Source organism: Chinchilla lanigera, unplaced genomic scaffold (genome assembly GCF_000276665.1).
Source record: "Chinchilla lanigera isolate Chin_1 unplaced genomic scaffold, ChiLan1.0 scaffold00015, whole genome shotgun sequence".
NCBI lineage: Eukaryota > Metazoa > Chordata > Mammalia > Rodentia > Chinchillidae > Chinchilla > Chinchilla lanigera.
Window position 1 is genome coordinate 17,909,578 of NW_004955416.1, and position 16,857 is coordinate 17,926,434.

Genomic DNA, 16,857 nt, shown 5'->3' on the forward strand with positions numbered 1-16,857 from the left:
AGGGAACGTACCAAGAGGAAAAAATAGGAAGAGAGGGATAAAAAAAGGAAGAGGAAATTAAAAGAGAAGTTAGCCAAAAGGAACAATTCTTATAGTTACCTTAAATAAAATGATGAAATTTTCTCTCCCTGAGCTGTCATCTCAAGACTTGTTGCTCCTTTAAGGGAGTGGCACACAGACATTGCTGTGCCCTCAAAAACATTGCCTTGGGGTTAAGGGAGAGATCATATAAGATCCATGGGTTTGTTTCTTTCTTTGGTAACAGACTGCATTTTTAGGCCACTCAGATTTCTAATCACAAGGTGTGGACAGGGCCACCTATTTAGGATTCCCACACTTTTGAACAAGCTCAAAAGCCCGTGACCAACTATCTGGAAATGCCATGCCATCTACTGCCCGGAAAGAGCGAGGATGGATTCAGGGTAGGTGAAGCTCAAAACCCTCATGTTTCCCATTTTCACAAACAGCACTGCGAGGCAGAATGCGCTGCCTTCCTTTATCATGATGAATGGTGTGTTGGAATTCAAAAATTAATGCAGGTTGAAATTAATAAATGAGAGCGTAAGTGAGAACACAGCACTCTGCTCCTGCTCTGTTTGTGCATCCCCACTATCCGCCCCTCTTCCTACAACTTAACAAATTGATGATCAGTGATGGCTGACCTAACGGAGATAGAAGGGGGCAATGGGAACCAACCAAAGACTGCTGCATATTCTGAACAGGGAGTACTTCCTCTCAAGGAGATATATCTCCCTCATTTGCATGAGATACTTTTTTCCCTAAGACTTTCTAATCACTCCCTACTTAGGACTTAACCAATTAGGATTAGCAGCATACTGGGTTTCTACTGTGTGATTTATAGAAGGCAAGCACATCATAAATCAGGAGGAGCTGTTCATCCACCTGCCTCGCCATAAACAATGAAAATGGGTAATCAGCGGCATGGTTACATGTTAGCTCGGGAAATGAATCAGAGGCCAGTTTCTTAATTGTCTACTGATGGATGGGAGCTCTTTCTGTGCTCTCCAGACCCTCTGAACCCAAAACTGGAGGTCTGTTGGGACACTGCCTGAATGGATCAGAAGGGCAAGAAATATGAACCTTGTTGCCAAAGCACCACAACATTAAATTGATATCATATTTTACAGGCTGAATTGTGGATAATAAAGTAGTCAGGTAAAGGAAGGTAAGAGCTGCCCCAGCTGTAACACAATTTCAAATCTGCAAGACCTTGAGTGTCTGAGACTCACTTGCCACCATGCTAGGCATAAAAGTGATGTTGCCATACACTGTCAAGAGCCTGGTTTTAAATCGTAGCTGTGAGACTTGGGGTTAAAAAAAAAAACCAAACCTTGATCTCACAGAGCGGCAATAATAAATGCCTCAAGAGTTTAGGTGAATACTAAGTGAGAAAACACATGGATGCTGTCTGGTGGAGTGCCCTGTGAAATGAAAGCAATCAACAAATTTTAATTCCATGGCTCTGCTGCAGATGCTAAAGCTGGTAAAACATGGTGTGAAAGGAGAGTATGCATTTAAATTTGTTGTTTCACACCTGGGTTACTGCCGTACCTACTGAAACCATTCAAACTGGCACTGCTAATGTCTCCAAAATGTGGTTTGTATTATGTCGGTTCCAAATTCAGGAACTGCAACGACTCTCTGCTGCTTCCTAGTGCAGTATGAGTATCTGGTGGATAGCACTTCCCTGGTGGATGGAACCTCCCTGCAGGGTCCAGTTGGCAGAAGCCTAGGTATAGAACCCAACAGTCCTACCCTGGGCAGGTCCTGTCTTTCCTCTATCAACTGTCTACTCCACTTGTTTACAAACCTGGAACCTCTTCGTACAGCCAAATTGGTAGATGTTCTTGTTGCAGTCATTCAAACACAAAATTAACATTTTCCCAGCTTAACTAATGCAATCAGCTTCCTATATATACAATGATATTCCAGTTCCTCAGTATTCAACCAAATAAGGCACATTTTTTCTTCAAAAGCTCATCTGAATTTCTGCCAAAGGACTATTTTTTTTTTCATTAATTCAGGGTCTCTCTGTGTAGCTCAGGCTGGCTTGGAGCTCATAGGACTCGTCCTGCTTTAGCCTCTTGAATGCTATGATTGCAGACTGTGCCACCATGGATGGCCCAAATGACTAGTTTAATAAACCTCTCTCTTACTGGAAATTTCTTCTAAATAGCAGTCTTTACAGATCTACTTAATTTATTTTAATAGTGAATTTGGAAATAGTCAGACATGAATAAAGGCCATGGCTTGGCCACATTCATATCTTCTTTATTCTGTAGAATGTCTAGGGCATTTGAGAGCACAGTAGACAAACAATAAATGGTAGCCAAATTGAAACCTAACAGGGGAGTACACAAAAGAACTATATTGTGTGTCATCTTTGGGGGGAACTACTTGTTTTTTCTGCATTTCTTTGTCAAAAGCTTTTGTTCTGGAGGTTTAATTTTTCAAAGGTTTTATACAGGAATTATAACATAACTATTATGCTATGCATTTTGATGATGTAAAACAAAGATGGCTTCCTTTGTCACATGGGGAGATGTAGGTCAAAGTATACAAAATAATAATACACATGATCAGTTAATCTATAGATCTAATGAACAACAGAAAAGTGAAAGTCCCTTTTGTGTATTATTGATGCCATCCTGGATGAACAGTCATTTTGACCTTGGGGAAGATTCAGAAGTCACATGGTGGCAGATGGTGAATAAGGCAGGTGAAGACACACGAAGTTGCTTTTATTGACAAAAATTGCTGGGAACTTAAACTATAAACTGTTTCCCAAAATGGCAAGGTTTTCGGGAAATGTGTGTTCTAAGTGAGGGGGAATGTTTTGAGGGGGATTAATGGCAATGTGTCTTTTACTATATATTTTAAATAAACATTTAGCACTTTCTTTGATCACAACTTGTAGCTCAGAGTTCCATGCTAAAGATAACAAACAGCTGATCACAGAAACCTTACATCAGTGGAAGGCTTGGAAGATTCAACACAGTGAAGATGACCTCCATCCTAAAAGTGACATTCAAGTTCAACAGAATTCCTAACAAAATCTCAAAAGAAGTTTCACTTACTTACATAGGACAGTTCTAATTTAAAATTTATATGAAAAAAAATGGATCTAGAAGTAGCCAAATCAACAGTGAAAATAAGACTAAAATAGGAGAAATCCTTCTCCTTAATTTTAAAACTTACCAAGCGATAGTAATCAAGATAGTATGGTGCTGGGAAAGTGACAGAGGAAGAAAACACAGAAATAGATGCACACAAGTGAGGCCAACTGATTTTTTGTTTGTTTGTTTTTCTCCGGTACCAGGAACCGAACTCATAACCTTACGCTTGCCAGGCAGGCGCTTTTGCAGCTGAGCTAAATCCCCAGCCCGAGGCCAACTGATTTTTGACAAAAATGCAGCAGCAATTCTACGGGGGGGGAAAGATTGCCTTCAACAAAGGTGTTGGAGCAATTGGGCATTAGGGAAGGGCAAAGAAAAAGAAAAGGAGAGAGTGAAGGAAGAATGAGGGTGTGTTATGTTCCCATAAGCAATGTGAACATTATCTACTGCAAACATGCCCTAATAAAAACAGTTAAAAACAAAGAAAATTAACCTTCACCCAAATCTCACACTTTACACAAAATTAAATCTGAATGGATTTAGTTCCCATACAAGACATACAGCTGTAGAACTTTTAGGAACATGTCATTGAGGTCTAGGGCTAGACAAAGACATCTTAGAAATGAAATCATAAACATGATCCAAAAGACAGAAAAATTATATGCTAGGTTTCATCCAAAATACACTTTTGTAAGGCTTCGTTAAGAAGATAAAAAGTAAGCTAATAACTGTGAAAAAATATTTTTTAAAAACACTTATCTGATAAAGGACATTTCTGGAATTTGTAAACAACATTCAAAACAACTATAAAAATCTATTTAGAAAATATAAAAATGATACAAGAAACATTTCCATGAATAAGATATACAGAGGTCAATCAAGTACACGAGATGTTTGTTCATGCTAGCCATTAAAGAAATTTAAATTAATACTATTAGAAAGTATCAGTACATTTCTACTAAAAGAGCTAAAGTAAAAAATAATTATACACCAAATGCTGGAGAGCTTGTAGAACTATGTTTCTAATACATCATGGGTGAGAATGTACAGCTATTCTGGAAAACAGCATGTAAAGTTTTAAAAATAAAAATACACTTTTCAGAAGAGCCAGCAATTGCCCTCTTTGGCATTTATCCCAGAGAAATAAATAACTGTGTCCATGCTAAATCCTGTAAATAATTGCTCCTTACAGATTTACCTGTACTAAATCTCAAAACAATCAAAATGTTCTAAAATTGGTGAATGGTTAAACACAAGAGGGTGGGAGAATATTGCACTACTTGATCAAACAGAATGAACTACTGATGAATGATGAAGAAATCTTGGATCAGGGAACATGGATGACTCTTACAGGCATAAGGCTGAAAAGGGAAAAACCTGATTTCAAAGGATCCTTTGCTGTATGATTCCACTTACAGAATTCTCAAGATGACACAGTTACGGAGTAGAGAACCAAATAGCTGTCAACAGGGCTCCAGGACAAGGTGAAAGACCTCCGTGGTGATGGAACAGTTTTGCGTCGGGATCACAGTGGTGCTTACATAAGCCTAAACTGTATGGTGATAACATGAAAGCACACATACTCCATGCCAAAGTGGGGTCCTGGCCCCACAGGGCACTAAGTTACAGAAGTTTTTACTGTTGGAGGAAACTGCCTGAAACATATTATTCAGGCCACTATAGTGTCTGTGCACAGCTCTCAAAGTCTGTAATTATTTCAAAAGCTAAAAATTTCAAAGAGCTAAAAAGTCAAAAGTAAAAATATAAAATTTGGGGAGGGGATAAGAAGGGAAGGAAGGATAAGAAACAATTACGATGTGTTGTTACGCACACACACCTACTCCCCATGAGAAATGGAATCATTGTGCGCTGCAAAAGTGTACTAATAAAATTTTTAAATAAAAATCCATAATTTGACTTTCCATAAATATATTTAGAGGCTATAATGATATTTAAAATAAACAGGAAACTCAAAAATCCTAAGCTCTTTACTTGCCACATTACATTGGCCATTAGATTATATTGGTTTATCTCATTTTCTCTTGAGAATGTGCTTTACATCTGGCTTTTTATTAGAGATTTCTAATGATGCAATCTGAAAACTGCTTTTCGTGTTTCATTCTATTTGCATGTGGCTACCTCATCTTTTTCAATTCCCATACGACTTTATTATGTATGGGGTTACAAGACCCTGCAAGCTCTTGGCCTCGTGAATTTCCAGCTTGAACTCTTTCAAGCTGTCCCTGCACCCAAAACGTTCCTTTGATTTGATTACCTACCGGCATTTTCTGGTTGTGCTGCTCTAACTTTTCTTTCTGTGGCTTGTCCAGGCTATGGGAAGAGTTCTCATCTGTCCACCGTACTAATTCTGAGAATCAGGAGGAGTCCTCTCTAGCTGTTCTTTCCTGTATATTCTTGAACTCATCCATCCTATCTCTGTGCTCCCAAAACACCAGGGGAATGTTTCCATTATGAGGTTAGTTGTAACAGTCGTCTTTGCCTGTCTGTCTCCTCCTTTAAGTGGGTATTAAGGGCTGTAGCCTCAGTGCCCACAATGGAGCATGCATAGACAGGAAGAGGACACCAATGAGGAAATCAAGTTATTTGATTTGAATTTTACACGTCATATTCACTTAGGTTTTTCTATTACTTTGTCAATACCTAAAACTTAAATAACTAAAGAGAACAGAAAATATTCTTTCCATGATCTTCCTGCTCTGTTCTGTTTTGTTTCGCTTTGCTTTGCTTTGCTTTGTTTTGTTTCCTACAACTCCAACTTGATCTGTGACCCGGATAACCGGTGAGGTGAGCTGGTTTTGCTATGCAGAAAATGTGAAATACTTAAACAATGTGTGCATTTGAACAATTATGAGTTCCCTTTCAGCCTACTCAAAAATAGTATCAAAAGGTTAACTAATGAAGAAAGTACTCAAAATAAAATTTAAAAAATAATACTATATATAAGTCTTGAACATGTTTGGTAATATTAGAATGCTTATAATCCCACTAATTTCAGAATCTTACATTGATTCAGGATGGTAGGAACTGTTTGATTTAATCAGAGTTGACTAAGTTAAACAATGTGAATCTTGGCAGAGACTATGCCTTGTAATTCTACTTCTTGATTCCTCCCCAGAGATGTGGTTTCCATTTAACAACTGACAATATTGTAGTAACACCAATCATCTCTAGGTGGATTTACATGTGATAGTGAAAAATATTCACTATGTGAGTCCTAAATATTGATTATCACTAAACAGTGTACAGTATTGGGCAAGGTTCCTAACTCATGAAAGACTTTCTTTTCAGTGTTCAGATCAGCTTCTTGATATATGTGGTGAAAATCATGATATAGTCATCCCCTGGTATTCACAGGGAATATGTTCCAGGATCCCCACAGATACTAAGATCAAGATACTCAAATAGCTTATATGGAGGGCTGGGGATTTAGCTCAGCGGCACAGTGTCTGACTGGCAAGCACGAGGTCGTGAGTTCGATTCCTGGTACCAGAAAACAAAACAAAACAAAAACAAAAATGAAAAAAAAACAAAACATCAAATACCTTATATGAAAATGTTCTCTTTTCATATAACCTATACATATTCTTCTGTACACTGTAAATCATCTCTGAATTACTTATAATGCCTCACATTGTAAACTCTATGTAAACAGTTGTTATACTGTATTGTTTAGGTAACTAATTAAGAAAAAATCTGTACATGTTCAGTGTAGATGCAATTTAAATATGTATATATTTGAATTGAAGTTGATTCAGTCTGGGATGTATATACCCACAAATATGGAAGACAAACTGTTTTTACCATAAAAAGTGACTTAATTGTTAAGTAAGGGAATGGTATTAAATTGTCTTACAAGGTTCTTAACTACACTACGAGACAGCAGACATTTCATGTCAAACTCAGTCTCTCCAGGCTTTTTTGGAAAATGAGGAGCTACCTGGGTTCCCCTCTAGGGGGAACACTCCTTAACACTAAAATTCTATGAGAATTAACCTTACCACATCATTCAGCTCATCCTGTGGCATATAGTTCTTCTATGTTATGAAAGGAAAACTTGTTTTTCTGCCTTTAGGTAATATTGTTTTTCTTATCGGCATGCCCTTCTCATCTCAGTGTCTGTCCTTTCTCCCTTCTTATCAATAAACATCCTGTTTATTATTTAAAGCCTAACTCAGACATTTCTTAATGCGGCTATCTAATTTTTCTTGCATCCTAAGAATCAGGAGCTATCATGTAACATTTGTTAAGTCCACTTTGTGTTTATGTCTGCGCAGTTCTTCACAGACCAGTCTGTAAATACAGGAGGCTAGAGAATTCACTCAGCACCTGCACCACCCACAGCCAGAACTCTCAACCTCAGCCTGAGTGCCCTTTGGGGCAAGATCATCCTATACTACAGGGCTGTCTTATGCACTGTACGATGGCTAGCAGCATCACTGACCTCTGCCTGCTAGCAGCTAGCAGCACTTTCAGGTCTTCTGTCCTGACTATAATAACCAAAAACATCTTCAAACATTTGCCAAATGTCCCACTGGGGGGGGCACAACTTCCTTGACTAAGAACCATTGATTGGGAAAAAAAAAAAACATTGATTCAAGAGCTTAGAACTTGAGGAAGCTTGGCTGAATGGAAAAAAGTAAAGTGAAGGAAATTGTGATAAATAAAGAAAATGTGAAATAAAAGAAAATTGAAAGAGAAAATCCTGATTAAAGATTACTGTGGTAAAGAAAGAAAATATCTAGGAAAAGGATTTTTCCCCCACTTCAAAGATGATGGAAAACATCAATGACAATAAAAAGCCAATCCCGTGAAGTTGTCAGTTTTCTACAATTAAACTAGACATTCAATTCAATCAAAATGCCAATAATATAATCATCCAGAAACATCATAAGCATTCACTTTAAATCCAATATCAAGACTTTCCTGTCAAGTAACACTAACATTAATTATCTTTTCTCTGGACATTCAATACAATAAAATCTGTCAATGAAAAACCAGGATATTAAATATCAAAAGAGAAGAATAATACTATTATGTTATTAATGCTACTACTTTGTACCTGGAAACAGAAGAGAATCAATTATAAGAACATTTCAGAAACACCAAGAGCTGATTTAGGTGACAAGTTGAACACAAATACAAATGTTAGTAGTTCTGCCATTTAAGCATGAACAATATTAAAAATTTGATTTTACAAAATTTCATTCACAATAGAATTGAGATATTGTATATAAAATATTTACTCACAAAACTAGTAGGAAATTGTAGGCTACATGGAAAAAATAGTAAATGTCACTGTGACTGCTAAAATTACATATGAAAAGAATAATTTTGCACTGACTGTTTTATCCAAATTCATGAATTTGTGAAATTGTTATACAACTAAGACAGAAATCAGTCACAAGATATATAATTAAATAAAAAGTATTCGAAGAAGTGGTAAAGACACTAAGGCATTTTAATAGCTGTTTTCTTAGGGCAACTAATAAAGTGTAAAACAGTGTAATAAAATATTTTGTTGAGGAGTATTTAGACAGTGCAGTAGAATAAAAATTTGAAATAAAGATTCAGTTGTATATTCAGCTTGTTATGTTGTAAGAGGGGCATGATTCTTCCCGTATATTTGTACTGATTTTGGCTTGAAATGAAGTCATACCCCTGCCATATATCACTATAAAAATAATTTTACATAGGTTGAATATGTTAAGAGAACACGTATAAAAATCTTGAAAGAAAATACAATTATTAATATTTTATAAAGCTTATAGAATTCTTTCAAAATTTGACACTAAAGGCAATTGAACTCCTTAAAGGAACGTTTATAAAATGACATTAAAATCTAAATACTGCATAAAATATTTCAAGGAATGTAAGAACAGAGAAAACTTTGCAGATGTGCAAAACTATCAAACGGTTATCATCTCTAATATTTAAAGAGCTTTTATAACCCAGTGAAACAAAATCTTCACTGGTGAGAAAAGATTGGTGATATGAGAAGTGATACATTAAACATATAGGGACAGAAACAGTAGTAAAAATTAAGGAAAGAAATTAAAAGGAAGGCCTAAAGTAATGTAAGTATAATTGAAATTAAAAATGTCATTGTTTGCCTGTAAAATGTATACAAGAAATATAAGAGGATCAAGAATCTCACTAGAGAGGGCCCAGGTAAGTAGTGAATTTTGAAAGGTGGTGTAGTCTTTCGGGAAGTAGTGTGACAAACATGCTTCAAAAGCTTTAGAAAAGATGCAGTCTTTCACTCATTTATAAAACGTCAATTAAAGAAATAGAGGGAGTCATCGTATGTACCAGGAAGTCAATTTCAGTATTTTTTTACTAAGGGAGGAATACGGAAGAAAAATACTCTAATATATTGTTGTAGAACTGCATATACCTTCTATTTTCTTATTTGACTGCTCCAAAAATAACAAAATGAAAGCAAGAAGAATTACTTCAAATATACTAAAACTGGGAAGTGACCTAACCCTCAAACTCAAACAATGGACTATGAAAAATATATGATAAAGGCATGAAATTTTAAACAGAAATTTTTTTTTTTTTTGGTTTTTCTCCGGTACCGGGAACCGAACTCACGACCTTGCGCTTGCCAGGCAGGCGCTTTTGCCGCTGAGCTAAATCCCCAGCCCCTAAACAGAAAATATTAAGAAATGCTAAATCACTAATTAGCTGTAAATGTTAGTAGGTAAAGCAGCCAAATCAAAGAGTCCTCTGAAAGAAAGGCAATCTTCTGAAGGGCAAAATTAAACATCTTTTCCTGAGGAATTTTAGTTTTACAGGGGGAATGTGAAGTGAGAAACATAGTCATCAGGAAGCAATTTATTACAGAAACACAGGAGCTGCCCTAGGTCTAATGGGAGAAAAACTCATGATCTTTTCGCCATGACATGCATCTAATTCAGAATTGTCTTCATGTGAAATAAAATTGAGGCGAATGAATCAATAATTGACATAACTCATTAATACATACAATTATTATTTCTCACCTATACATTTTTAAACATTAAATTTTTGAAGCTACTTTTTAGTTAGCATAGGAGAGTAGAGAAAAAATGCCATATCAAAGTAACAGAAATTTATTCTATCTTGGAACCTCAGTGCATGTGGTCACATTTGTTTTGTGGTGTTTTGTTCATCATTCATTTAATCACTCATGTCATAATTTATTCAGCATCTAGAGGAGATCAAAGCTAAAAGATGAAAAGAGTAAATTTTGTAATTTAAGAAAGTTATGTAAAGTGATTAAAACTGTGGAAATCATAATCACATTTGAAGCAACAGGAGTTAAGACAGAAACAACTGAGAAAGTAATGAAATTCATAGATAGGACCAGGGATATAGCTCAGTGGCATAAGCGCCTGCCTGGCAAGCGCAAGGTCCTGAGTTCAATTTCTGGGACCAAAAAGAAAAGAAAAAAAAAATTGATGCTCATAGAGAACACATTGGATAAATCTAAAATTCACAAAAGATAACAGATATGAAAGAAAAATAAAGTGGACCCAAGGTACCTGATAAAATTATAATTTAAAAATAGGCTACATGTGAAAGAAGATAATAGGTATGAAAATAAAACAAGAAAGGAGCAATGTAATGGTAAAATACATACTTCAAACGTATAATAGAAAAAAGTTCTCAAATACAGAAAGACTAAGTTGAAGATCAAAGGCACACATGAGATACAAGAAATAAAACAAACTGAATTACCCACAGAAGATATGTTCATAATTCTTTAGCCAATCATGTAACACTGAGTACTTTCTTTTCTGTCAGCCAATGTGCTTAGATCTAGGAAATGTACAAGTATGAGCCTCAAGATGAAAGAAAACGCATGTAAGAATGCAAGTATAAAAATATGTCTTCTAAATGCTTGCTTTTTAATGTTCTTTACTGTGGAAAGGCAGAGTTCAATTACAGAATATGCAAAAAGAAAATTAAAACTTGGTCATATTATTTTATAAAAAACCACATTGTTTTGCAAAATAAGATATTGTCACAAAGGTAAGACCTTAGAAATTATAATAGTTATTTGCTTTTCCTTAGGGAAGTATAGGCAAGGGATGGGCAAAAATTCAGAAAGTCCAGACAATGCAAAAATGATCAAAATGGAAATCTCAGAAACAGGAGAAGGATGGAAAAAAAATGTTGATGAGCACAGCATTATGTTAAATATATAGGTAATACTAATCTGGACACAATCTTTCTGTATTATAAAGTAAATGTTACAAAGCTAGTCAGTGTAGAAGTATCAAAAGACTAAGTTCAGAAATGAAACAAGAAATAGATGTTTAAACATAAAGAGAAAAGAAGAAAGGAAGAAAGGAAGAAAGAAAGAAAAACAAACAAAGAAAGAAAGAAAGAAAGAAAGAAAGAAAGAAAGAAAGAAAGAAAGAAAAGAAAGAAAAGAAAGAAAGGGAAAGAAAGAAAATGCTGATTAGATTTGGGGTCTAAAATTACACAGTGCATCTTAAACAGCATGATTCCAGTTATTAGATTCTTGGGGCTCCCATCAGAAATAAATATTAAACTAAACAGGAGAAATGATTTTCAAAGTTCAGTGGATTTGAAATTTGCTTGGTGGGAAAGAAAGATACAGTCTGCAGAAGGTGCACACATAATAATTAACTATGAATCATGTAAAGAAATAATCCATTTTGAAAAAACATCAGCAGACACTAAAAGCAGCAAAACCAGATAACCATAAAATTGACATAACAATTTGGAAAATACCATAATAAGTTTTTAAATTCATTAAAGAATTAGAATAAGTTCTGGAAACAGTAAGAGGGAGTCCTCAAAAAGAAAATAGTTGAAAAGTTACAGTTCTCTGGTTGAAGAAATACTCTAAGAAGGTGGAAATTTGGGAAAAATGAAATCCATAATTAGACATGTCATATTTGGCATCAATAAAAAAGAGCAATATTTTAAATGTGGAAGAATGATGTATCACCCTTAAATAAATAACATTTATAGCAACAGTAGATTTCCAAATTTTAAAAAAATTGAAAAGGGAAAGTAGATGATGAGTACTTCCTATAGCATATTTCCAAAATTTTTATGTCTATAATTATTCAAATTTGAAAAGTTTAATTTTGAAAGTATAATAATAAAGCTAAAGCCAGCATGAAAAAATGACATCTTGAAGATGCCAAGGGAAAAATGAATCAAAAGCCAGAATTCCTTCCTAAAAAAAACAAAATAAAACAAAACAAAAAACATTAAACAAACCAAAGAAAACAGCCTTTACTTCTGTTTGCTGAGGATGAAACAGTTTCCCACACAAATTTACTTCAGTAGGAAATAATTTGAACTCATAAGAAAGTAGTGAGATTTTAAGAGATAATTTTATAAGAAAGAATACCAAACATGTTGGATAAATGACTGGCAAATACACTATCAGCTAACAGTGATGATATTTAGGTGGTAACAAAAGCATGACTGAAGATATATTTACTTATTTATCAATATTTTCCAAATTTTCCTGAATACCAAAATGATTAGTTAGTGGGGTGAAGGGAGATTAGAATGTTTTTAGTCTAAAAAGGGTGAGTCTAGAAAGATAAAGGGAGAATAGGTAGAGAAAGAGAGGAGAAAGAAAGTACTGAGGGAACAAAGAAGGAAGGTAAGGAGAGACAGGGAGAAAAAGGATGGACAAAACGACAAAGTGCAGCTGGCAGGCGTCCCTGGCATGGGCTCAGATTTCTTATCCACATCCCACTGTCACTCATCCCATTTGCTTATTTTCTTCCAATAAAATTGCAAAAGTCTAGCAAAATGCAATAAAAATGTCATTGACACTCCAGCCAATTCTTCTTGTTTTGAAGGCAAAGCTTGCGTCCACCTCTGTTCTGAAATCTTCCCTAAGAACATTAGCAAGCTTGGCCTGTTTTCCTTAGTTCAGGCACTTAGTCTGACCACTCTCTGCAACACATTACTTACGTTCTGCCTAATATGAATGCCCATGGGAAGAAGTGGTTTGATCTGCATTGACCTTGGACTAGTTGCAAGGGTACTAGTTGCTCTGCCTTGTGCCAGGGCAGTGGGGCGTAGTGAAGAGGTACCAGGCAGACCTAATTCATTAGCTGTTTGCTAAAGTGCCTCTCACCCTGATGTTCATTTAGCAGACCAGGACAGCTGTCCAGAAGGAAACTGATTCTAAGGCCAACATCCAACATAACAGACACCAGAGCACAATTTCTGAAAGGGAGCTTCTAGACTCAATAAGAGGTGTTTTCTCTGTCACTCATAGATTCAGCTCCCTCTGGATGAAATACACATGCTGGGCATGCGTTACAGTAACTTCAGCAAAATTAGGGCATTCTGTCTCTGACTCTGTCTCTTTCTCCTCTCTTCCTTTCGACCTCCCCCTCCTTCCTTTCTCTCCTTCTGCTCTCTACCTCTTCTTATTTTTCAAAGGTGATAAATTCAACAAGAAGAATTACCATTTCAAACTGAAATCAAATACAAACAAAAGAAACCAAACAGTGTTCCACTGATAGGATTCACCTTTACACCTAGACCTGGACAAAATATACGTCAATGGCTGTTATTCGTTCTTTTCGCCTGGATGCTTTGATATCCTCTAGACAAAGGCATTGTGGGTAAAGCTGGGGAGTCCACTGGTACTGGGGCAGGGAGTATAAATCAGGAACAAAGCATAAACTTAGAACCAGACAGGAATTATGGGTTTGAGTCCTGGCTTAAAATACCAAGTGAAAAACAGGAATGTTACCTTTCTGAGTTTCACTGTTCTTCAGCTGTAAAATAGGAGTCTGACCAACTTTCTTCTTACCATGATATAAATAGAAGCACATTTCTTAACATAAAACCTCACGCATAGGGTCTCAAATGAAATTTTATCCCCCTTTCCTCTTCACAACAACTGGAGGGAAAGCATGAAAATATTCTTAACCTGGCAAGATCATCATCTTCATCCTCCAACATAAGCCTAGACATGCAGCTCTCGGTCTCTAAGCAGAGCCATTAAGAACTCTCTATCCCTGGCAATTCTTCCAAGCCAGCCTGTAGAGCAATTTGCAACTTTATGATGTGATAAATAGAATTTCTTTGTTTTGATTTTTCATTTGCATATTTATTGAGATATGACGATCTTAATTAGTTCTGCTTTTTTTGTTTTGTTTGTTTTCTTGGTTGAGGAAAGACAGCTTTCTACAGCCCGAGACGATTTTGCATGCGAACAGGGTGAACAAAACCGAGCCTGTGGCGTTGCTTGATGTGGAGGCTGCTTAAAACGCAGCTTTGTGGATTCTTTTTGCACTTGTTTTCTCTTGAAATGCTGAGGTAATGCTCAAGCCTTGGACAGATGCCAGACCTCAAGAGGCAACCACCTACTGAGAAGCAAGAGGAGAACACTTTTAAAATTCCAGAGGCTCGTATTTATCCAACATGCTCTCCCCAGCTGCCTATCACCCATCTCTCTCTTTAAAAAAAACTGAACACCACCAAATGCCTTTTTCCAATGAAATGCAACTCCGTCTGCATCTGAGCCTTCGTAGACTGGAGAAGAGCAGCTCTGATTTCCCTGGGGGCTGAGTCTCATGGGGAGCAGAGTATTTGAACCTGTGGCCCATCACGCTCTTCCTCCTTGATCCTGTATTTTTTCTACAGCAGCGGCGTTGCATCAGTGCCGTGCCCCGGTGAAGCAGCACCAGTGGCTTATTAAACAACTTGTAAACACCTAAAGACATGCTGCTTGCGCCCACTAAGAAAATCCCACCGTCCTCACCCACAACAATTAGCAGGTTTCCCTAGGGGTTTGTGTATGTCTGGTTCTCCATGCTATCACTAAGTCTGTCACCGATTCAACGTTTTTTAAGAGAAAGGACATAATTTATTATTTCCCTGTGATTTTACTTGACTCAAGTAATGAAACACTTGAGAAAGGACACAAAGTACACACTGCTAATCTACTGGGTGCCAAGCGCTTCTCCCCTGTTCTCACCTTACTCAGAAGCAATCGGACAAATCTACAGGGTAGCTTATTACCATTCCTATTTTGCAGCTAGCAAAAGAGAGACCTTAGAGGATTGGACAATTTGTTCAATAGTCCAAAGCTGCCCATGGCGTAGAAGATGTATGATAATCAAGTAACACCAAAGGTTCCTGTATCCCACAATTCAATCAAGAAATATTTATACATGCAGTTTGTCTTGTGCCACTGGAAGAACTGGGATGTGGCATTAATTCAGCCAAAATCAAAGTCACGGGCTCTGTCATGTGACCTAGATGTCTAGTACAAACCCATTGTTATTTTCACACAAGTCAGGGAAATGTATGTTTGACTTCTTATTGAATAATGTATTGGGGATTGCCTAGAGATTTGTGGTACAAAGGGGAGGAACGCAGAAGAGAATGGGTTAGAAAGAAGAATGAGAGTGAAAGAGAGATTCTGTGGGAGGTGTTTAAATGAAGCTTGCTCAAGCAATTCAGTAGCATGAGCTTCTGTCTTATATCCTCATAACGTGTATAAAAAGTGCACTGACTAAGTAGCCCAGAAGATGAGATATCCATCATGCTGTTTCCTTGTGGATGGAAGTCAATAGCTAAAATTTTAATGATTGTTTGAGAGAAGACCTTTCAGTATTGAATGGTCCACTGATTTTTTAGATATGTATTTTATTTATCTAATAACGTTGTAGCTCCACAAAGCCAGACCACATCCATTTGCTCAGGCTTTTCTTCTTTCAGCTTGCTCAGTGTCACAATGGAGCTGAGGTTCGGCATGTGCGCTTGGGTATACTCTGTAGCTAAGGAACTAAAAGTTGACTAGTCCATATAGGTATCCACATCCCATGCCACACAAGTACCCAAATAATGTCATGATGGCCTAAAGCCACTTGAGTAGGGATAGTGTTTATGGGCAAGCCAGATTGTCCATTTAGAAATGAATGACTGGCTGTTACTGCTGTTATCAAAAAGGTACCCATTCGCACCCCTATTTCTACTATTTCCATTGTGTTTCCTTGTTGGTTCTGGAGACATTCTACTGGATAGGCAATGGGTATTATTACAAAGCGATAGTATAGTTAAGTACAGATAAGGTGTGTTATCATTTGATACATCCCTCCTGCACTGGAGCATGTGGTACAATGTAAGATTTCAGAGTTAAGGAAAACACCATAAAGGGTCATGGGACTATCAAATTGTGACTGGGTATCCCTTGACTAAACCCCTGCAAAATTCATTATCACCACCACCACTTTTTCTAAAACTTGCAAGATAGCGTTTTCTCCTGGCTGGAGAAGAAGTCAGAAAATCTGGAAAGAAGTATATATTTGCTGAAACCACTTAGATTTTTGTTTAATTTGTGGTATAGCCTCCTCTGCTAACTGGTATCACCGTTGCAATTTTATATCTGAAAGATTTTCCTTTCTAATGGGCTTCAAAGCCACAAAGAAATAAACTTGGCTGTGGGATAAAAACTTAGCAATACAAAAACAAACTACGCAATGGAAAAGGTGGAAAGCGATTTCTCAGTGAAGAGGAAACAAATTATGAAATTTTAATAAGCATAGGTTTTGATCTTAGGGAAAGTTAAAAAGATAATTAATCTCTGCATTTGTTTTCTGACTCACAATTTTATAGACATGCCTTTCAAGTACTGCTCTGCACTTATCTGCAATGAAACTCTAAATGTTATAAATACTTACATACTGTTAAGTCT

At 36.5% G+C, this 16,857-nt stretch overlaps 1 protein-coding gene across 3 annotated transcripts in view; it reads right to left on the bottom strand.

Moving 5' to 3' along the window:
* The window catches only part of Agbl1 (ATP/GTP binding protein-like 1), an 800,368-nt gene that overhangs the window by 23,821 nt on the left and 759,690 nt on the right, over nucleotides 1-16,857 (bottom strand). The window lies entirely within an intron of this gene.